Consider the following 22,948-nt stretch of genomic DNA (forward strand, 5'->3'; position numbering starts at 1 on the left):
TCCTTAACTGCAGTGATGGAAAATCGCCAAGTTATACTCTTACAGTCTGTAATTACTGTAAAGGTAGTTCCCTCGATATAATGCCGAAAATTCTCAACCGCCATGAGCACAGCTAAGCATTCCTTTTCGGTTGCTGCATATTTTCTTTGCGTGCTCGATAGCTTTTTTACTGTAGTAACCAATGATACGTTTGCCGTCATCAAACCACAGAGAACAGACGTCTATCTTTGCTTTCCGCCTTGTGTAAAACTTTGTAACGGTCATATTAGAGTATGTGGTTATGCTCCCGTTACGTGGCGCTAGCGTCGCATCGCTTTCATTGTCGTGTTGTCATTTTTGTTTCCAATGCTCGCCGTTTTTGACCGTTTGGCGCTCGTATCGCTTTGTGGGCTAGTGTATTTTAACGTTGAACGCTGCCATCGTGTGGTCAAATCGACTTTATATGTCGGGCAGTCTCCGTTGGTGGCGTTGAGGTACATCTAAATCCCTTACACACGATTTCGACGTATTTTTGTTCGAGCTTAAACGTCTGTTCTCTGTGATCAAACTCCTGCAATAAGGCTGAACCGACTGCCAATTGAGAAGCATCTGTTTCGATAATGAACGGACGAGTATAGTCAGAGTTTGCCAAGACCGGTGCCGACGTTAAAACGGATTTTAGTTCCTCCAACGCTTTTTCGGCTTCCTCTGACCATTGAAATTTTTTGGATTTCCTCAGCAAATCTGTTATGGGTGCAGTCAAATGGCTGTACCTCGGGATAAACTTCTGATAGAACCCCATCAGTCCCATCAGCCTCCTAACATCTCGTATAGTCTTGGGTCTTGGATAGTTCAAGATCGGCTCTAGTTTTGCACTATCAATTGACAGACCCTTCTCGGTTAACAAATATCCGAGATATTTTACCTGCTTCCTATAGAACCGGCTTTTTTCCACCGAAATGGTCAAGCCTGCTCTTTTCAAGCGAGTAGCAACCTCCTCCAACAGTCGAAAATGTTCATCTAGTGTCTCTGTAGCTATGATGATGTCGTCGAGATATACAAATACGAACGGTTCTAAATCAAATCCTATAGCTAAATTTATTAACCTATTCATCGTGAATGGTGCATTTTTCAGACCGAAGGGGACCATTTTGAATCTGAAAAGACCCCTTGGGGTTCTGAAGGCAGTGTAATTCCTGGATGATTCCTTTAACGGAATTTGAAAATACGCGTCCTTAAGATCAACAATGCTGAAATATTTGGCTTTTTGTAGTCTGTGAAAGATTTCAGCCATATTTCCCATTGGATACGCGTCTTTTTTTGTGACTGAGTTAATTCTTCTAGAATCAAGACACACCCTAATTTTACCATTTGCCTTTTTCACAGGGACAAGTGGGCTAGCAAACTCTGAATTGCACTCTTCTATTACCTTCAAACTCATCCATCTCTCCAGTTCTTCCTCTATTTTCTCCCATATTTTTTGCGAGTAGCGATACATTGGGAGGTCCCTCATTTTGCCCTCGGAAATTAGTTCTATTTCATGCTCAATAAGAGTAGTCCTGCCTAAATTTCCAGTACTGGTACAACTTAATTGTTTCAAGGTTTCCTGCAATTGTCGGCGTTCCGCTGCCGTCAGAACACGTTCTGTCTCAACGGTCTCAATTGCTTTCTCTGGATCCTCTGGCAAATCTTAAGTCGGGACATCTAACGATGAATCTTCTTCAGGTTTTGCCGTAAAAGTTTCACCTGGTTCCAGTGGAGTAGGCAGTTGAACTGAAAGGGAAATCATGTTCTCTTCAGAAGACTGTGAATTTGGCTCAACTCTCAAATAGTTGATAGTATTTCCCGTCAAGCTTGAAGTCCACGTTAGTTCTAAGTCTTGGATTCTGTTTTCAGACGTGATCATTGGGCGTATTTGAAATGCCTTCCAGAAGTCCATTCCTAATATTAACGGCTTCTTAAATTTTGGGCCAATAAGGGTAGGGATAACTTTTGTTTCAGTCCCAAGAGTGTATGGTATGTTAACATACCCTAGAAAAGTATGCACTGTGTCATCGGCAGTGCATATTTTGATATTGAACTTCAAGATTTTCAATCCATGCGATTTAACTATTTCTAGTGCACTCATTACACTAGCTCCGGCTCCTGAGTCGAGCAGGGCAATAACTTCTGTCCCTAAAATATTAACCTTAACGTGTGGACACTCGCTAGGGTTAACCCTAATGTCTAAAACTGTATTCTGGATTTTGGGAATTCCTTCTGCCGGCGAGATGGCTGGACTCCCTTTCAACCACCCCGCATTTAGTTTGTTGGACGGGTTGGTCTCCTCTGAAACATCTGGTTGTGATTTTGTTCACAATTTCTTACAGTTCTTCCCGGATTTCCACACATGTAGCAAAAGAATTGTTTTGGTTCTCTACATTGTTTCCAAATATGTCCCGTTTTGCGACAGTTATATCACAATAATCCTGGGACAGGATTTGATTGCTGTATCGGCTGACTATTGGATAGCACTGTCTTCTTCTTATCCGATTGGTTTATTTGCAACGAGTGAATTGTCTCTTGAAAAGAGCCCTCACTGTCAGATTCATCTACTTCCAAGTGGTGAAGTTCTTTCCTACCTTCTTGAGGTCTGTAGAAGCCCAGATCATTGGCATCAATCTTGTGATTGACTTCAATAAGATCTTCAAGATTTTCGATGTCCAACACAGAAAGTCTTGAACGACAATGTGGGCGCATATTTTCCCTGATGAGTTCAAATAGTGTTCTGGACGAAAACGGTCGCTGTAGACATTGATTCAATTTTTCAACCTCCGTCACAAACGCGATAAAGGTTTCACCTTTTTTTTTGCTTTAATTCCCTAATCTGGGCCCTTATTCCTCTATCTCTATTGGGCTTGCCATATCTGAACCTTATCTCGTTCTCAAACCTCTTCAAACTGGTCAAATGGCTCTCCCTGGTGAACCACCAGTCATAGGCTTCACCCTTCAGCCTCTTATGAATGTTCAAAAGTAACTCTCCATGCGAAACTCCCTCATGTCTCGCAAGTTTTTGGATCCTACTCAAGAAATCTTCTTGAATGCTCCTACTGTCTCCGGAGAAGTTTAAATCCCAATTTTCTAAGCGCGATTTTCCATGGTGTCTTCTGCCACGGTCGGGACTTGAAGAAGCATATCTTCTATGTCTTCGACCGGACTGCCCATAATCGCATAGTTGACGTAAGCGCCACTGTAGTTTTCATCACACTTTTGAAATTTTAACAATTATTAATGAAAAGTTTATGATTTTTTTCACGTTGATATCTAGCTAGTGATTAGATCTTGTGCTCTATTGAATAAAACTGACCACAATTATACACATTTGATAGATATTAGCTTGTGAGTGCTGACATTGTCACTGGTGGTTACGTCAACTATGCGATTATGGGCAGCGGAAGCATCACGTTCTTTTCTGAAATCTGTCTCGGAATCATACTCACTCCCCTAACTACTGACTCTCTTCTATCTTGATCTAGCTTTCGATTGTCTAACCTTGGATCTCTATGCTGCTCTCAGAACTATATCTGTTCCTTCTAGTTTTCACACCCTCGCCTCTGCTTTCCCGTGACGTTCGGCTCTTAACGCACTTCGGCGACCGTATGTCCCTGCTGTCTCTGAAATACTCCTTTTCTTCCCGCGAATCCCTATGTGACTTCCGGCTCTTATTGCTCTCCGACGGCCGTCTGTCATCCCTAAATCTTTACTTTCTATCTTCACTACACTCCCCTGGATGATTTCAGGCTCTTATAGCGCTCCGGCGGCCTTCTCTCATCCTCTGATTCTGTTTGAATTTCTTCATCTTTCGCATCTTTGTGAGGATCTCGGTTCTTGCTGCTTCTTGGCAATTCCTTTTCAAAATCATCTTTTCTTTCTACATGTTTGCGTGTTGCCTCTTGATACAGCTTATCCTGCTTCCAAAGTTGGAATGCTCTCCATTCCTCTTCCAACTCCTTTTGTTTTTCGACTGCCTTTTCCTGTAAAGCCTTTTCTATCTTCTTATCCTGTTCTTTTCTAGCACTATCCTGAATATCTTCTTTGTCCTGATCCTTATTCTTCATACTCGCATCGGAATCTTCGCCTTTATCCCTAATGTCGCTTGCATCGGTATTTCGACCCTCTCTATCGGTTTCCGCATCTCCTTCATTCCTCCCCTCCGGAAAAAATTTCTGGTTGAAACCTATCAAAACCTCCTCAATCTGACCACAAATCGTTGCTTGGTTATGCCGCTCCGAATCGTCGTTAGTAATCGCGGTTTGAGCCCGAATGTAATGATGGCGAAGTCGAGAAATTAACGCGAGATCAAATTTCTTGCTAAGATTTTGCGCGATTACCTTGATGCTTTTCTCGATTCTTAAAGCATCATCGCAAAATTGATGCCGTCCGATCAAACCCGATTTCGATTTTTTTCTCCTCCAAAAGCAAACGCCTTAAAAATCTCCTCTTATCATCGAGCGTCTCTCGACGGTCCACTTCTTGTCCTCGCAATTTGAGGTCGAAGTCAACTTCTTCCTCTAACAAATGGTCTGCCACCAGCAAGATAAACGGACCGGACATATTGAAAATTCAATAAAACAATTCAAACTTTTTCAATTAAAAAAAAAACACAAACAATAAAAATCTATGCCAAAATTTCCTAAATCTAAAATTCAATTCACTTAAGAGGTAACTTCTAAAAAAATTCAATTCAATATAAAAAACACGCTGTTGAAACTTAACCTATAAAAATTCAAATTCAATTCAGATAACGCTATAAAAAGTCAAAGTTCGATATAATCTAAAGCAAGCTCTAAAAAACCAAAGATTCAAATTCGAATATTTTCTCTAGTATCAGGAACTGTACAGTTCACTGAAAAACTGTTTAACCGTTATGTGTCCGACAATTTTTTTTGCTTTTTTCTACACCGTGCTTTTTAAATGGGCGCTGGGTACCCGGGTACCTTGTCGGCCACATAAGGGTTAACGCTGAATAGACTGAATTAAAGATTCTCAAACTTTTTGACGTTGGGCGCCAATGTAACCGTTTGTAGAATAGCGCTCGAGGTGTTAAAAACTTGGCGGCTTAAGCGCCACTCTCATGGATGAAAGACCACCAGTTCAAGTTGAATTTGCCCGACTTTTGTTGACTCTTTTCCTCAGGGGACTCTCGAACGGTCGCTGGCTAAAGTTCATCGAAACTATACAAAAAAACTTACTCTAACTCCGGGATTTCGCTACTACTCTCCCCTTTTAAACGCAAAAAAAGAAAACCTTAAGTTCGCTAAACGCTGTATCCGATATGCGGAAGCTCGAAATGCTAACTGAGTAAGAAGCGGAACTAAAAACCCAAATCGGAAACTACAATGGGAGTGAATTACCCAGCACCGTGAAACGGAAGCAAACTAGAAACACAAACTCAGTCAGATTTCAAAACTTTACACACTATTCTTTATTTAGCTCATTCGGGTTGGGCGGCTGGGCGGAGGCCTTCCGACTTGGTGTAGGACGAGAACGTCCGGATTCGTCTTCCTCTTCAGAGGGAAGCCCTTTTTCCCAATCGACCCGGCTTCGCGTACCTTTCCGCTATGACCGAGCGGAGTCAAGGGAACTTCCAACCGTCGATTTGGGTCTCGATCCTGCGTACACGCGGTGTACGGGGATCGCGTTCTCGATCGAAAGATCCAGGGGATTTTTTTTCTGTTCGAGTGAGCCACTGCGACCAGTATTTAGATCTTTTGTGGCATTACTCGTATCCTTAGTATTTAGTGCATGTCGTACTACTCCATTGTCATTGAGAGGCAATGGAGCATCGATTTCTGTACAGTTCCTGTTTTGTTATCCCAGAGGTGCAAGAAATCGATTGCGATGAAAAGGTCCCGTTATCATAGAGATTTAAATCCCAGTGAAAGAGCGCCCCTAATCAAACACAATCTTTTTGAATTCTGAGAAAAACAAAACGGTGGTACTGATATTTATCCATGCATCGGAACTCTAGCCCCATCCACGTCTCGCTTCTAGTTTAGTCCCAGAACAACAAAGAAAAACCCGAGACTTTAGGCTACACGGTCAGAAAATTCACTCATTTTGGAGCTAAAGTGGGACAACTCAAAAATGAGTAAATTTTTTTTCCAGCGATAGCGTTGGCCCAAGTGAGAAAATCTCATCAGTTTAAGTCGTATAATATTCTTGCTGATGTGAAGAATATTATACGGCTTAAATTGGTTGGATTTTTACACTTGGGCCTGCGCTATCGATGGAAATGCAATTTACTCATTTTTTGAGCTGTTCCAGTTTAGCTCAGTTTTGTGTGAATCTTAATCATTTTATAGTAACATTTTCTTAGCGTGTAGTTGCAAAACTCTGTCAAATTTGAGAATGTGTTCTGCAATAAGAATGCACGTGAGTCCTTGAATTACCAGAACTTAACAGTCCTTGATAGTTTAGTACGCAGTTACACACTTAATTCAGATTGCCGGGATATCAGCATTTTTTTAAACTTTTGCCGAGATTCGCACAGCCGAGCAATCAGCAAACAATCATTTTGCCGGGATCTCGGCAATTTTGACAGTTCATTGCTGATAGTCGGCAATCGTTTTGCTGAGAATCAGCTAACAATCGTCACTTTTTGCTGAGATACCAGATAAAGATTTTGCTGAGCAGACGGCTGTGCGCGATTTTGCCGAGCCCGCGAATTTGTTTTGAGTGTGTAGATACGTAAAGCATGTTTGTTTTCCTAACATCAAGTCACAGAGAACAGACGAACATGCTCGAACAAAATTGCTTGAAAATCTTGTGTAAAGAAAAAACAAGCTCAGTGGCGACATCGACGGTGACTTTCCCACTCAAAAACTTGTTTCGACACCATGATGGCGCTTTCTGAAGAAATATTTCACTAGCGCACCTTTAAATTTTCCTACTCAGATTCTGAGCTGTATTTGCTTAAATAACAAGATGTTTATGATTATTTCACTAATCCAGCAACAAAATTTGAGCAACCCACTGATAATTAATTTCATTATTTTCAATAAGAAACAAGTTGATCAAGGATTCAATTATTGTTTTCCAAGTAAAAACAACACATTCTCTCGGTGGAACTATACTATCGTGCACACTTGGTGACACTAGCGCCAAAAGCTAAAACAACGGCAAATTTGTACCCCGATCCAAAATGTGACAGCGCCGCGTAATGGCCACATTCCCAGTTATTCCAAAACAACCGTTGCAATGCTTTACACAACTGCACTACATGAGCTTGGACGTCTGTTCTCTGTGCTTCAGCCTCTTATGAATGTTAAAAAGTAACTCTCCATTCGAAACTCCCTCATGTCTCCCAAGTTTTTGGATTCTACTCAAGAAATCTTCTTGAATGCTCCTACTGTCTCCGGAGAAGTTTAAATCCCAACTTTCTACGCGTGATTTTCCATGGTGTCTTTTGCCACGGTCGGGACTTAAAGAAGCATATCTTCTATGTCTTCGACCGGAAGCATCACGTTCTTTTCTGAAATCTGTCTCGGAATCATACTCACTCTCCGAACTACTGACTCTCTTCTGTCTTGATCTACCTTTCGATTGTCTAACCTTGGATCTCTATGCTGCTCTCAGAACTATATCTGTTGCTTCTAGTTTTCACATCCTCGCCTCTGCTTTCCCGTGACGTTCGGCTCTTAACGCACTTCGGCGACCGTATGTCCCTGCTGTCTCTGAAATACTCCTTTTCTTCCCGCGAATCCCTATGTGACTTCCGGCTCTTATTGCTCTCCGGCGGCCGTCTGTCATCCCTAAATCTTTCCTTTCTATCTTCACTACACTCCCCTGGATGATTTCAGGCTCTTATAGCGCTCCGGCGGCCTTCTCTCATCCTCTGATTCTGTTTGAATTTCTTCATCTTTCGCATCTTTGTGAGGATCTCGGTTCTTGCTGCTTCTTGGCAATTCCTTTTCAAAATCATCTTTTCTTTCTACATGTTTGCGTGTTGCCTCTTGATACAGCTTATCCTGCTTCCAAAGTCGGAATTCTTTCCATTCCTCTTCCAACTCCTTTTGTTTTTCAACTGCCTTTTCCTGTAAAGCCTTTTCTATCTTCTTATCCTGTTCTTTTCTAGCACTATCCTGAATATCTTCTTTGTCCTGATGCTTATTCTTCTTACTCGCATCGGAATCTTCGCCTTTATCCCTAATGTCGCTTGCATCGGTATTTCGACCCTCTCTATCGGTTTCCGCATCTCCTTCATTCCTCCCCTCCGGAAAAAAATTCTGGTTGAAACCTATCAAAACCTCCTCAATCTGACCACAAATCGTTGCTTGGTTATGCCGCTCCGAATCGTCGTTAGTAATCGCGGTTTGAGCCCGAATGTAATGATGGCGAAGTCGAGAAACTAACGCGAGATCAAATTTCTTGCTAAGATTTTGCGCGATTATCTTGATGCTTTTCTCGATTCTTAAAGCATCATCGCAAAATTGATGCGATTTCGATTTCTTCTCTTCCAAAAGCAAACGCCCTTAAAATCTCCTCTTATCATCGAGCGTCTCTCGAGGTCGAGTCAACTTCTTCCTCCAACAAATGGTCTGCCACCAGCAAGATGAACGACATGAAGGACATTTTGAAAATTCAATAAAACAATTCAAACTTTTTCAATTCAAAAACCACAAACAATAAAAATATATGCCAAAATTTCCTAAATCTAAAATTCAATTCACTTAAGAGGTAACTTCTAAAAAAATTCAATTCAATATAAAAAACACGCTGTTGAAACTTAACCTATAAAAATTCAAATTCAATTCAGATAACGCTATAAAAAGTCAAAGTTCGATATAATCTAAAGCAAGCTCTAAAAAACCAAAGATTCAAATTCGAATATTTTCTCTAGTATCAGGAACTGTACAGTTCACTGAAAAACTGTTTAACGCTGAATAGACTGAATCACAGAGAACAGACATCCAAGTCCAGTTCCGAAACTGTGTAAGGAATTTAACGGCCATTTGAAATCGGCAACACAAGTGGCAATAGCGTGGCGCTGTAATCGGTTAATTTCCCATACTAATTTTATTCACCACTTGAAATGTTTCAATTCACCACTGACTGTGGCAATATGGTGTTTGGTGGCGTTAGTGTTGTCTTCGTGTATTGGTTTGCACCCTTACTCAAGTAAAGATTCAAATCCTTACACAACTTTCCGAATAAAATTTGTTCTAGCCTGGATGTCTGTTCTCTGTGACTGAATTAGAGATTCTCAAACTTTTTGACGTTGGGCGCCAATGCAACCGTTCGTAGAATAGCGCTCGAGGTGTTAAAAACTTGGCGGCTTAAGCGCCACTCTCATGGATGAAAGACCACCAGTTCAAGTTGAGTTTGCCCGACTTTTGTTGACTCTTTTCCTCAGGGGACTCTCGAACGGTCGCTGGCTAAAGTTCATCGAAACTACAAAAAAAAACTTACTCTAACTCCGGGATTTCGCTACTACTCTCCCCTTTTAAACGCAAAAAAAGAAAACCTTAAGTTCGCTAAACGCTGTATCCGATATGCGGAAGCTCGAAATGCTAACTGAGTAAGAAGCGGAACTAAAAACCCAAATCGGAAACTACAATGGGAGTGAATTACCCAGCACCGTGAAACGGAAGCAAACTAGAAACACAAACTGAGTCAGATTTCAAAACTTTACACACTATTCTTTATTTAGCTCATTCGGGTTGGACCTTTTATAAAGTGGTACGGAATGGGAAATGAGCTAGCTGATATCATGGCCATGAATATAGAAAAAAGCTCACATACCTACCTGCGCAGGATTTTCTTACTCGATGCACTCGTTGACACGATGACTCGAAGGCTTGACACGATGGCGTCCTCGCTCCTCCTGATTCGGTGGCGATGGCGGCGTTGTAACGATGCCGCTGATTAGCGGCAGCGATGGAGGTCGATCTCGTGCGGTATGGCCGAAACTAAAGCTGCGGGGGTGAGTGGTGGCTGGGCGGAGGCCTTCCGACTTGGTCAGGATGTCCATCCATCCGGGAAATACGGGAAAACCGGGAAAAACCCGGGAATTCGAAACCACCGGGAAAAATACGGGAAAAACACGGGAAATTGTAAAAGGCACCGGGAAAAATCTTTATGGTGTCTATCTGTACTCATAAGTGTCAAGCAAGTCTTGAATAGAATGCTAGCAACATTTACAGAGTTGCCGGTTGAATATGTTTTTTAGAAAGGCAGCCTATCAGGAATTTTATTGAGGGATTTGCACAAAAGTGCACGCGGCCTATCGCTTCCGGAAGGTACAGCCGCGGTTTTCACTCCTTATTTACTTCATCCTTATGGCACAGAGAACAGACATTTAAGCTCGAACAAAAATACGTCGAAATCGTGTGTAAAGGTTTTAAGTGTACCTCAACGCCACCAACGGAGACTACCCCACATAAAAAGTCGATTTGACCCCACGATGGCAGTGTTCATCGTTAAAATATACTAGCCCACAAAGCGACACGAGCGCCAAACGGCCAAAAACGACGAGCATTGGCAACAAATATGACAACACAACAATGCAAGTGATGGGACGCTAGCGCCGCGCAACGGGAGCATAACCACACACTTTGAAATGACCGTTACAAAGTTTTACACAAGCCAGAAAGTGAAGATAGACGTCTGTTCTCTGTGCTTATGGGAAATAACATTGCGGCGTTTCCTACGGTGCGGCTGTTCCTTTCGAAAACGATAGACCGCGTGAACTTTTGTGCAAACCCCCTTTTTGAAACATTTCAACGACCGCGCGGTGTTTACGTTTCAAGAAATCTGACAATAGTAGTTTCTGTTGGATCTTGATAAATTCCTGTAAAAGAAATCAGAATATACTTCTTGGGCGAAATTTGCAGATTTCTGCAAGATTTCACGATGGACTTTTTGAGTCTTGTTAGTAAAATCGGAATTCCTGGCGAACTCAGTAAACCTGCAGAAGTTACTTACGGCGAAGAGATTTTCACGTTTGAAAAAAAATGTGTCAGTTTCTGGGGGGATTCTGGTGACATTCTTAGTGGAACCACAGAGAACAGACATTTAAGCTCGAACAAAAATACGTCAAAATCGTGTGTAAAGGATTTAAGTGTACCTCAACGCCACCAACGGAGACTGCCCCACATAAAAAGTCGATTTGACCCCACGATGGCAGTGTTCATCGTTAAAATACACTTGCCCACAAAGCGACACGAGCGCCAAACGGCCAAAAACGGCGAGCACTGGAAACAAATTTGACAACACAACAATGTAAGTGATGGGACGCTAGCGCCGCGCAACGGGGGCATAACCACATACTCTTAAATGACCGTTACAAAGTTTTACACAAGGCAGAAAGCGAAGATAGACGTCTGTTCTCTGTGGTGGAACTCTTCATATATTTCTGCCAGATCCCTTAAATTTGATCCCTTTGGCAGAAGTCAAGGAGAAAATTATTGAAAAACAGTGATATTGTGTCTACCCGCTTCTGTACAGAAATTTGGAGGAGCTTTAGGTAAAATTCAAGTAAAATTCTGAAGAGTAAGTACAACACTGTAAATTACAGCGAATTAAAAAAAAAACTGCTCATGAAAGACTCTCTGATGGGATCAAATAAGAAATTTCCTACAGATTTCCTTAGTATAGTAGAAGAACCCACAGAAGAATCTTCTATGGAATCTGTGAAGAACTCGGATCCCCGGAAGAGTATACAATAGAATCCCTGATCTGTTTACGGCAATATTAGCCAAACGAAGCATTTTAAAAGAAGTTGTAGCACAGAGAACAGACGTCCAAGCTCATGTAGTGCAGTTGTGTAAAGCATTGCAACGGTTGTTTTGAAATAACTGGGAATGTGGCCATTACGCGGTGCTGTCACATTTTGAATCGGGGTACAAATTTGCCGTAGTTTTAGCTTTTGGCGCTAGTGTCCCCAAGTGTGCACGATAGTATAGTTCCACCAAGAGAATGTGTTGTTTTTACTTGGAAAACAATAATTGAATTCTTGTTCAACTTGTTTCTTATTGAAAATATTGAAACTAATTATCAATGGGTTGCTCAAATTTTGTTGCTGGATGAGTGAAATAATCATAAACATCTTGTTATTTAAGCAAATATAGCTCAGAATCTGAGTAGGAAAATTTAAAGGTGTGCTGGTGAAATATTTCTTCAGAAAGCGCCATCATGGCGTCGAAACAAGTTTTTGAGTGGGAAAGTCACCGTCGATGTCGCTACTGAGCTTGTTTTTTTCTTTACACAAGATTTTCAAGCAATTTTGTTCGAGCATGTTCGTCTGTTCTCTGTGGTTGGAGGTACAACTTTCATGACGCGACGCGACACGGACAAAACGCGTCTCGTGTGTGTTCTTACGTTAGCACGAAACCAAAATAATGAGACAACTTTCATGATTGGCAGAACCCATGGCACAGAGAACAGACGTCCAAGCTCATGTAGTGCTATTGTGTAAAGCATTGCAACGGTTGTTTTGAAATAACTGGGAATTTGGCCATTACGTCACAGAGAACAGACATTTAAGGTCGAACAAAAATACGTCGAAATCGTGTGTAAAGGATTTAAATTACCTCAACGCCACCAACGGAGACTGCCCCACTTATAAAGTCGATTTGACCATCGTTAAAATACACTAGCCCACAAAGCGACACAAGCGCCAAACGGCCAAAAACGGCGAGCATTGGAAACAAATTTGACAACACAACAATGTAAGTGATGGGACACTAGCGCCGCGCAACGGGAGCATAACCACATACTCTAATATGACCGTTACAAAGTTTTACACAAGGCAGAAAACGAAGATAGACGTCTGTTCTCTGTGATTACGTGGCGCTGTCAAATTTCGATTTGGGGTACAAATTTGCCGTTGTTTTACCTTTTGGCGCTAGTGTCGCCAAGTGTGCACCCTAGTATAGTTCCACCAAGAGAATGTGTTGGTTTACTTGGAAAACAATAATTTAATTATTGTTCAACTTATTTCTTATTGAAAATAATGAAACTAGTTATCAATGGGTTGCTCAAATTTTGTTGCTGGGTTAGTGAAATAATCATAAACATCTTGTTATTTAAGCAAATACAGCTCAGAATCTGAGTAGGAAAATTCAAAGGTGTGCTAGTGAAATATTTCTTCGGAAAGCGTCATCATGGTGTCTAAACAAGTTTTTGAGTGGGAAAGTCACCGTTGATGTCGCTACTGAGCTTGTTTTTCCTTTACACAAGATTTTCAAGCAATTTTGTTCGAGCATGTTCGTCTGTTCTCTGTGCGTAAAGCATGTTTGTTTTCCTAACATCAAGTGTAGTCTCGGGTGGGCAAAGTCCGATTCTTTAACCACAGAGAACAGACGTCCAAGCTCATGTAGTGCAGTTGTGTAAAGCATTGCAACGGTTGTTTTGAAATAACTGGGAATGTGGCCATTACGCGGCGCTGTTAAATTTTGAATCGGGGTACAAATTTGCCGTTGTTTTACCTTTTGGCGCTAGTGTCATCAAGTGTGCACCCTAGTCACAGAGAACAGACGACTATCTTTGCCTTCTGCCTTGTGTAAAACTATGTAACGGTCATATCAAAGTATGTGGTTATGCCCCCGTTGCGTGGCGCTAGCGTTCCACCACTTACATTGTTGTGTTGTCAATTTTGTTTCCAGTGCTCGCCGCTTTTGGCCGTTTGGCGCTCGTGTCGTTTTGTGGGCTAGTGTATTTTAACGATGAACACTGTCATCGTTGGGTCAAATCGACTTTATATGTGGGGCAGTCTCCGTTGGTGGCGTTGAGGTACACTTAAATCCTTTACACACGATTTCGACGTATTTTTGTTCGAGCTTAAATGTCTGTTCTCTGTGCCCTAGTATAGTTCCACCAAGAGAATGTGTTGGTTTTACTTCGAAAACAAAAATTAAATTCTTGTTCAACTTGTTTCTTATTGAAAATAATGAAACTTATTATCAATGGGTTGCTCAAATTTTTTTGCTGGATTAGTGAAATAATCATAAACATCTTGTTATTTAAGCAAATACAGCTCAGAATCTGAGTAGGAAAATTTAAAGGTGCGCTAGTGAAATATTTCTTCAGAAAGCGGCATCATGGTGTCGAAACAAGTTTTTGAGTGGGAAAGTCACCGTCGATGTCGCTACTGAGCTTGTTTTTTCTTTACACAAGATTTTAAAGCAATTTTGTTCGAGCATGTTCGTCTGTTCTCTGTGCTTTAACTACAGTCCCGATTCGTTCGTTGAGAGCTCGTTAGATGGGCTGTCTCGGTGGTTGAATGTTCACTGGTTGGGGCAAAACCCAACTAAAAAGCACTGCCAATGTCAACATAGATGTCAAAACGAGTTTGACGTCTGACCGCCGTCGCATCACAGCTCCTGTGTACAGAACGTTTACGCAAGTATGTGAGTGTTCCGTGACGTATTTCTCGTCACTTGCGTGTGTCTAGAGCATTTTGATCAGTTGTCAGTTGCCCCAACGAACGAACACGATTCGCTAATCGGGGCGCAGTCGTGACCCAACCAGCGAATCCGGACTGTATCAGCAAAGCAGAATAAATGCAATTTTAGAAACTGTCACCAGTAACAAGGACTTTGTACCATGAATCCTTATTACCAAAACACATTACCCCAACTTGACAAACCGGAAGTCACTAGGGTTCGGTTTGGTAGATCTTGAACCGTAACGCAACACATAAAGGCGATCTACCTACGTTACGGGCTCCGTTAAAGATCGGGCATATTTTAGACCCCCTCAACCATTCATCCATCAGAACGGGTCGCCTGACACCTTGGATTGGGGTTCCCTGTTTAGTGAACTTTTACCACCGGAACAGGAGGTCCGTAGTGTTATTCTTAGCCAATTGAGACAACCGCTACCGACACTACACAGCTATCTAGGCTGATCAGGAAAAGAAGTTAACATTGATGGTTAACCACAGAGAACAGACGAACATGCTCGAACAAAATTGCTTGAAAATCTTGTGTAAAGAAAAAAACAAGCTTAGTAGCGACAGTTACGGTGACTTTCCCACTCAAAAACTTGTTTCGGAAGAAATATTTCACTAGTGCACCTTTAAATTTTGCTACTTTGATTCTGAGCTGTATTTGCTTAAATAACAAGATGTGTATGATTATTTTACTGACCCAGCAACAAAATTTGAACAACCCATTGATAATTAGTTTCATTATTTTCAATAAGAAACAAGTTGAACAAGAATTCAATTAATGTTTTCCAAGTAAAACTAGCACATTCTCTTGGTGGAACTATACTAGGGTGCACACTTGGTGACACTAGCGCCAAAAAGTAAAACAACGGCAAATTTGTACCACGATTCGAAATTTGACAGCGCCGCGTAATGGCCACATTCCCAGTTATTTTAAAACAACCGTTGCAATGCTTTACACAACTGCACTACATGAGCTTGGACGTCTGTTCTCTGTGGTTTTAGCTCGAACAAAAATACGTCGAAATCGTGTGTAGAGGATTTAAGGTGAATATATGACGAAGCCACACCTCGAATTTCCAAGAGCACAAATCTGAAGAACCGAATATCGAATTGAGCTGAAAAGTTGATCGATTGGTTACCCGCTGGTGGTGACCAATCGATCAACTTTTCAGCGCAAACCGACATTCGGTTCTTCAGATTTGTGCTCTTGAAAATTCGAGGTGTGGCTTCGTCATATCTTCACCTTAAGTGTACCTCAACGCCACCAACGGAGACTGCCTCACTTATAAAGTCGATTTGACCTCACGATGGCAGTGTTCATCGTTAAAATACACTAGCCCACAAAGCGACACAAGCGCCAAACGGCCAAAAACGGCGAGCATTGGAAACAAATTTGACAACACAACAATGTAAGTGATGGGACACTAGCGCCGCGCAACGAGAGCATAACCACATACTCTGATATGACCGTTACAAAGTTTTACACAAGGCAGAAAACGAAGATAGACGTCTGTTCTCTGTGCTAGAATTTAATTGTGTTTACTAATAATTTTTCTGCTTGTGCGTGATAACCACAGAGAACAGACGAACATGCTCGAACAAAATTGCTCGAAAATCTTGTGTAAAGAAAAAAACAAGCTCAGTAGCGACATCGACGGTGACATTCCCACCTAAAAACTCGTTCCGACATCATGATGGCGCTTACTAAAGAAATATTTTACTAGCACACCTTTAAATTTTCCTACTCAGAGACTGTACTGTGTTTGCTCAAATAACAAGATGTTAATGATTATTTCACTAATTCAACAACCAAATTTGAGCAACCCATTGATAATTAGTTTCACTACTTTCAATACGGAATGAGTTGAACAACAATACAATTATTGGTTTCCTAGTAAATCTAACGCATTCTCTTGGTGGAACTATATTGAGGTGCACACCTGGCAACACTAGCGCCAAAAGATAAAACAACGGCAAATTTATACCCCCATTCGAAATGTGACAGCACCGCGAAATGACCACATTCCCAGTTATTTCAAAACAACCGTTGCAATGCTTTACACAACTGCACTGCATTAGCTTGGACGTCTGTTCTCTGTGCTTTTGTTTAATTGGGACAGCTTACTCTGATATGACCGTTACAAAGTTTAATTTGTAACTTTTTTAAGATTGTTGCGACAATGATTGGAAAAATTACAATAAATCAGAGAAAATAGGGTTGATTTTGAAACTCCATACATTTTGTATGAAATGAGAAATTGATCAAAAACTTTAAACCTCATTTACTCGAAAATGGGTTTTTGTAACTTACACCCCTTTGCTTCTAACCCCCTCAATTAAGGATTTTATCCGCAATTGTAAAACTTTTTCTCGAAAATCCCTGGGCTTGACTTATATCTTCAAGGAAGCTTTGATTTTGGACATGTGGTATCAATATCATCATCAACATTGTTTTTTTTTTCGAATGAGTCTAATCAGTTTCGTACTTTTTAATTCCTCATCGCATACTGCACTTCAAAAGGCCTTCCGCTAATTGTTGGCAGTGATGCTAATGCTCACCATATCATCTGGGGCAGCTCAGACATTAACTTGAGAGGCTCCAGTTTGATGGAGTACTTAAGTAGTACAGATCTTGGGTTACTTAACATAGGCAACCGCCCAACCTTCATGGTATCTGCTAGAGAGGAAGTGTTAGATATAACGCTTTGCTCTAGCAGAATTAGTCACGAGTTGACCAATTGGCATGTGTCAGATGAAGAATCTTTATCTGACCATCGCTATATCTTTTTTGAACATTTAAATGTTACTTCGCAAACATTGCGTTTCAGGAATCCTCGGTCAACAAACTGGGATCTTTATACTGATTTGGTTGCAGCCAAATTTCATGGATATTCACCATCCATTGACACTCCAAGTGATTTAGATGATGCCGTTGATACTACAACGACCTTCATCATGGAAGCTTTTGAAAAAGCATACCCTCTACGGTCTGTGAAGATTACAAGAGGAACCCCTTGGTGGAACTCTGATCTGGCGAAACTCAGGAAACAATGCAGAAAGAGTTGGAACAGACGACGTTCGGCTGGTTCGGAGGCTTTCAGGTCGGCTCGCAAGGCCTACAGGAAAGCTCTCCGGTCTGCTGAACGATCCGGCTGGAAAAACCTTTGTACAAATGTTTCCAGCTTGAGTGAAGTCAGTCGGTTAAACAAAATCCTTGCGAAATCTAAGGATTTCCGGGTGAACGAACTTCGTCTGCCAAATGGCGATCTGACTTCCTCTGATGAGGAAGTTCTGGAATGCTTATTCAGCACACACTTCCCTGGATGTGTGGATATTACATCTTCGGATGATCCTGATGTCTTTTCTTGTAGTTATGATTCTTTAGCTTCGGCTCGGAGTATTGTAACTATAGAATCGATTGAGTGGGCTCTTAATAGCTTTGCTCCTTTCAAATCTCCTGGGGCAGATGGGATTTATCCTATTTTGCTTCAGAAGGGATTTGATTATTTCAAACATGTTTTGAAAAAACTACTTGTTTGCAGTTTTGCTACAGGGTATATTCCCAAATCCTGGAGGGATATTACTGTAAAGTTTATTCCGAAAGTGGGTCGTGCGTCGTATGAAGAAGCAACCTCTTTTCTTCTGAAATGCTTAGAACGCATTGTGGATCATCATATCCGTGATGTTCATCTGGCCAACGTGCCTCTTCATGTGAACCAACATGCCTACCAATCTGGTAAGTCCACTGTGACTCTTTTACACAAGGTTGTTTACGATATCGAGAAAGCATTCGCTCAAAAGCAATCTTGTTTGGGTGTTTTCTTAGATATCGAGGGTGCCTTTGACAACGTGCCTTTCGATGCCATATTGGAAGCCGCATGGAGTCATGGTATATCTCCAATGATTTCCAATTGGATTCACCAAATGCTCAAAAACCGATATCTCTTCTCGACATTGCGTCTAGCAGGGATTAGGAAATTGAGTGTTTGTGGATGCCCCCAAGGGGGAGTCTTATCACCGCTTTTGTGGAATCTCGTAGCAGATACGCTATTGAGGCAACTCAATAATAGCGGTTTTCCTACTTATGGTTTTGCCGACGACTACCTAACATTGTTAGTTGGTATGTGCATCAGCACCCTTTTCGACCTGATGCAAAACGCCCTTCAGGTAGTTGAGGGTTGGTGTCGCCAATATGGCCTTTCGGTTAATCCGAGTAAAACATCTATTGTTCTTTTCACGGAAAGGCGAAACCGTAATGGCGTTCGACCTTTGCGTCTCTTTGATTCTGAAATCGATGTGACTGAACAGGTAAAGTACGTTGGAGTCATTCTTGATTGCAAGCTTTCCTGGACACCTCACATTGAGTTCAGAATCAAGAAAGCTTGTATGGCCTTCGGGCAATGCCAGCGAACCTTTGGTACAACTTGGGGTCTTAAACCCAAGTATATCCAATGGATCTACACAACTGTTGTTCGGCCAATATTGGCCTATGGATGTCTTGTGTGGTGGCAAAAGGGCGAAATGAGAACGATCCAATCAAAGTTAGGCCATCTGCAAAGGATGTGCTTAATGGCGATGTCTGGAGCATTATCTTCAACTCCCACGGCTGCGCTCGAAGTTCTCTTTGACGTTGCCCCACTACACATTCATCTCAAACAAGAATCACCTTCTTGCACTTACCGGTTACGGGTACTCACTCGGTCTACTAGAGGAAACTTCTGTGAACCGCACATCAACACACACCTAGTTGTTTCCACTTTTGGTTTATTGGGACAAAATTGTCCTTGCTCCAAGTGATCTTACAATTGCTTGTAATTTTCCATATAGGACATTTTCCACGAAATTCCCTTCCCGGGAAGAGTGGACATCTGGTTATCTGGAAAGAAGTATTTCAGACGGCATCGTATGTTACACTGATGGCTCCCTTCTCGAAGGTCGAGCAGGTGCTGGTGTTTATTCTCGTGAGCTAAGACTGTATCAGTCTTATTCACTTGGTAGACACTGCACCGTTTTTCAGGCCGAAATCTTTGCTCTTATGTGCGGAGTGCAATCAGCACTTCAGCAGCACGTAATGGGCAAAGTAATATACTTCTGTTCAGATAGCCAGGCTACTATTAAAGCACTTGCTTCGGCCAACTCCAGGTCGAAGATAGTTATCGCTTGTCGAACTCAAATCGGGGAGCTGAATTCAGCAAACGCTGTTCACCTTCTATGGGTACCTGGTCATTCTTCCATCGCTGGAAATGAATTGGCTGATGAGTTAGCTCGCTCTGGAGCATCACATGACTTCATTGGCCCTGAGCCAGCTATTCCGATATCGAAGTGTTGGATTAAGCTTCAGATTCACACCTGGGCTGTCACTCAACACAGACAATATTGGAATAGTTTGGAGTCATGTCGTCAAACCAAATTGTATAGTGCTGAGCCATCTCTACGGGTGGCGAAGTATCTAACTAATCTGTCTAAGCAGAATTGCAGCATGCTGGACAAAGCTTTGACTGGCCACTGCCGACTCAGCTATCACATGGCGAATATTCAGCAAGCTGATTCATTTGCCTGTGATAGCTGTGAATCCGATTATGGAACTTTGTATCATTTGATATGTAACTGTCCAGTTTTCGCGCAACTGCGTTTCCGAGTATTCGGTAAACACTTATTAAGTGAAACTGACTTCAGAAACCTGAATCTTCAGGATATTCTGTTGTTCTTATCCCGCTGTGGTAAAGAGCTATAGGCTCTCTTTCGCTTTATGCGTTATTACAGTGCCCTTTTCAGGGCGCTGTTTGAACCCATTGTGGTACGCTTGTGCGTTAGTACCCTCTTCCAGGGTATTTTTCCTATTTCCCTACCTGTCCCTATCCCCATCCAAATCCTTTTTCCTTCCTTTCCCTCAGGTAGATGATGAAATAGGCTGTTATTTTGGCGATGGCACAAATGTCCCAAATGGAGGATAACGTGCCTCTGGAGCCGGCCTTCTGATACCTGATACCTTCATACTTTTTAATTCCGCCCTATGTTGCTTATCCTTAGACAGATACACGTATTTCGACTACCACTTGTAATCTTCCTCGATATCAGTTATCCACGAGTGGATTCGAAGAGGGTATTCTGCTTAGAGGGTTCGAAAAGTCGGTACAAGATCAACATTGTTGTTACTTCGTAAAATGGCTCATAAACACATGCATTCTTACGTGATTATCTTTGAAAGAAACTGGACAGCGCCGATAACATGGATTGGATAAAATGTTGAAATTCCAAGAAAACTGTTTTCTACTGCGCAAAACATAGCCAGTAAGTGGCTTTGTTTTTAAGCTAGATAAGCTATCCAGCCTAAAAGAAAGATAGTGGAGCAAAGAGAATTATCGTGTGCTTGCCACATGCAGAACACCGAGTAGAAAAGCGTGCTCTGCCCGCTTTTCTCGGAACGTAATGCCAACGGAAAAGAAAAGAAGATAGATAAGATAAGATACCTAAGCTAATAAGTATTGATAACTTGACTTCGATAATTTGGCAAGTGCTTTTGACAGTTTTGTGAAGACAGTTGCAAAGAACGTTTGTTTGGTGCAAGACAGTGAAAAATCTGGTGGAGAATTCAGCTGACTGGAATTCGGACTCTACAAAGATTAGCGTCGAAACTAGACAGTACCTATTACATGTAAGTCGAGGAAAATATTGTCCATACCAGAGTTGTGATACAGATCCTGAAGACCTTCATCCTGTTGCCATTCATACACTGAACGGATGCTTGCGGTGAAAATTACTACAGTCAGGTTTTTTTTTTACGCGGGGGATACGTACCGCGTAAAAATACAACTCAGTTCAAAATTTCATAAAAAAACGCGTAAAAAGTCTCACCATTTCTCGACGAATCATGCAAAAATAAGACGATGAAATTTTTTTTGTATGGAGTTTTCATTTACGCGGCCGCGTAAATGAAAACCGCGTAAAAAAAGACCTGACTGTATTCTGAGGGTCAATTTAAATACACAATGCCATTAACTTTGTGCAGACTGAGTTTCGTTTCAATGGACTACCCGCTTGGCGCACACCCACAGTTCAGCAGGAGTAAATCCATTTGATTTTGTATGGTGAAAAGCATCTAAACTTGGATTACTTGAAATGGAGACCCAAGCAACCAAAAGTTCGGATAAAATAGCATGTATGGGCTTAACCAGCTATTCGAAGGAAGATGAATCACAGAGAACAGACGTTTTAGCTCGAACAAAAATACATTGAAATCGTGTGTAAAGGATTTAAAACGCCATCAACGGAGACTGCCCCACTTATAAAGTCGATTTGACCCCACGATGGCAGTGTTCAGCGTTAAAATACAGTAGCCCACAAAGCGACACGAGCGCCAAACGGCCAAAAACGGCGAGCACTGGAAACTAATTTGACAACACAACAATGTAAGTGATGGAACGCTAGCGCCGCGCAACGGGAGCATAACCACATACTTCGATATGACCGTTACAAAGTTTTACACAAGGCAGAAAGCGAAGATAGACGTCTGTTCTCTGTGGATGAATAGCATTCTATCACAGAGAACAGACGTCCAAGCTCATGTAGTGCAGTTGTGTAAAGAATTGCAACGGTTGTTTTGAAATAACTAGGAATGTGGCCATTACGCGGCGCTGTCAAATTTCGAATCGGGGTACAAATTTGCCGTTATTTTACCTTTTGGCGCTAGTGTCGCCAAGTGTGCACCCTAGTATAGTTCCACCAAGAGAATGTGGTGGTTTTACTTGAAAAACAAAAATAGAATTCTTGTTCAACTTGTTTCTTATTGAAAATAATGAAAGTAATTATCAATGGGTTGCCCAAATTTTGTTGCTGGATTAGTGAAATAATCATAAACATCTTGTTATTTAAGCAAATACAGCTCAGAATATGGGTAGGAAAATTTTAAGGTGCGCTAGTGAAATATTTCTTTAGAAAGCGCCATCATGGTATCGAAACAAAATTTTGAGTGGGAAAGTCACCGTCGATGTCGCTACTGAGCTGGTTTTTTCTTTACACAAGATTTTCAAGCAATTTTGTTCGAGCATGTTCGTCTGTTCTCTGTGATTCTATTCAGCTCACTTTTTAAGTAATTAACCGAACTTGAGTTCACAAAAAGTACACTTGTGTCGCTGAAAAGAACGCTATTCAGCTTAAAAAATAAGCTTCGAAAAATTAAAAAAAAAAATGCGTTTAGTCCTCAGAAGTAATTTATTATTATGAGACATTAGTACATGTGTAATCCAAATTGACTAATACCTTGAAATAATTTTGGATGTTTTTTACTTACTGAGAATTGAACTCGGGTTCTCCTCGTTGAAAGTCGGCGCCCAACCACTACTCCATGTATGTGTTGTTAGGCACTGCGGGATTTTACTCAATGTGCTGATATCATTTAGTAGAGCTCAATCAGGTTTGCGTGTGAACTTTCTCTGAACCTAAAGCCGAAGGTTCGAAAGAAGTTTACGTGGAACTTCTTGTGAACTTACATAGTTTGACATTTTTAGTTTGTTTTGGTTCGTAATTGAAAGAAGT

At 41.4% G+C, this 22,948-nt stretch overlaps 1 protein-coding gene across 2 annotated transcripts in view; it reads left to right on the top strand.

Annotated features, from left to right (window-relative positions):
- The window catches only part of LOC109403823 (uncharacterized), a 70,699-nt gene that overhangs the window by 3,025 nt on the left and 44,726 nt on the right, over positions 1–22,948 (top strand). The window contains exon 1 of one of the 2 annotated variants that reach the window (XM_062844513.1): positions 20,704–21,068. The exons of the other annotated variant lie outside the window; for it this stretch is intronic. The gene's annotated coding sequence lies outside the window, so the exon portion shown is untranslated. Of the gene's footprint in view, positions 1–20,703; positions 21,069–22,948 lie in introns of those variants that run through there. 2 annotated transcript variants of the gene reach the window in all.

Source organism: Aedes albopictus, chromosome 1 (genome assembly GCF_035046485.1).
Source record: "Aedes albopictus strain Foshan chromosome 1, AalbF5, whole genome shotgun sequence".
Classification (NCBI taxonomy): domain Eukaryota; kingdom Metazoa; phylum Arthropoda; class Insecta; order Diptera; family Culicidae; genus Aedes; species Aedes albopictus.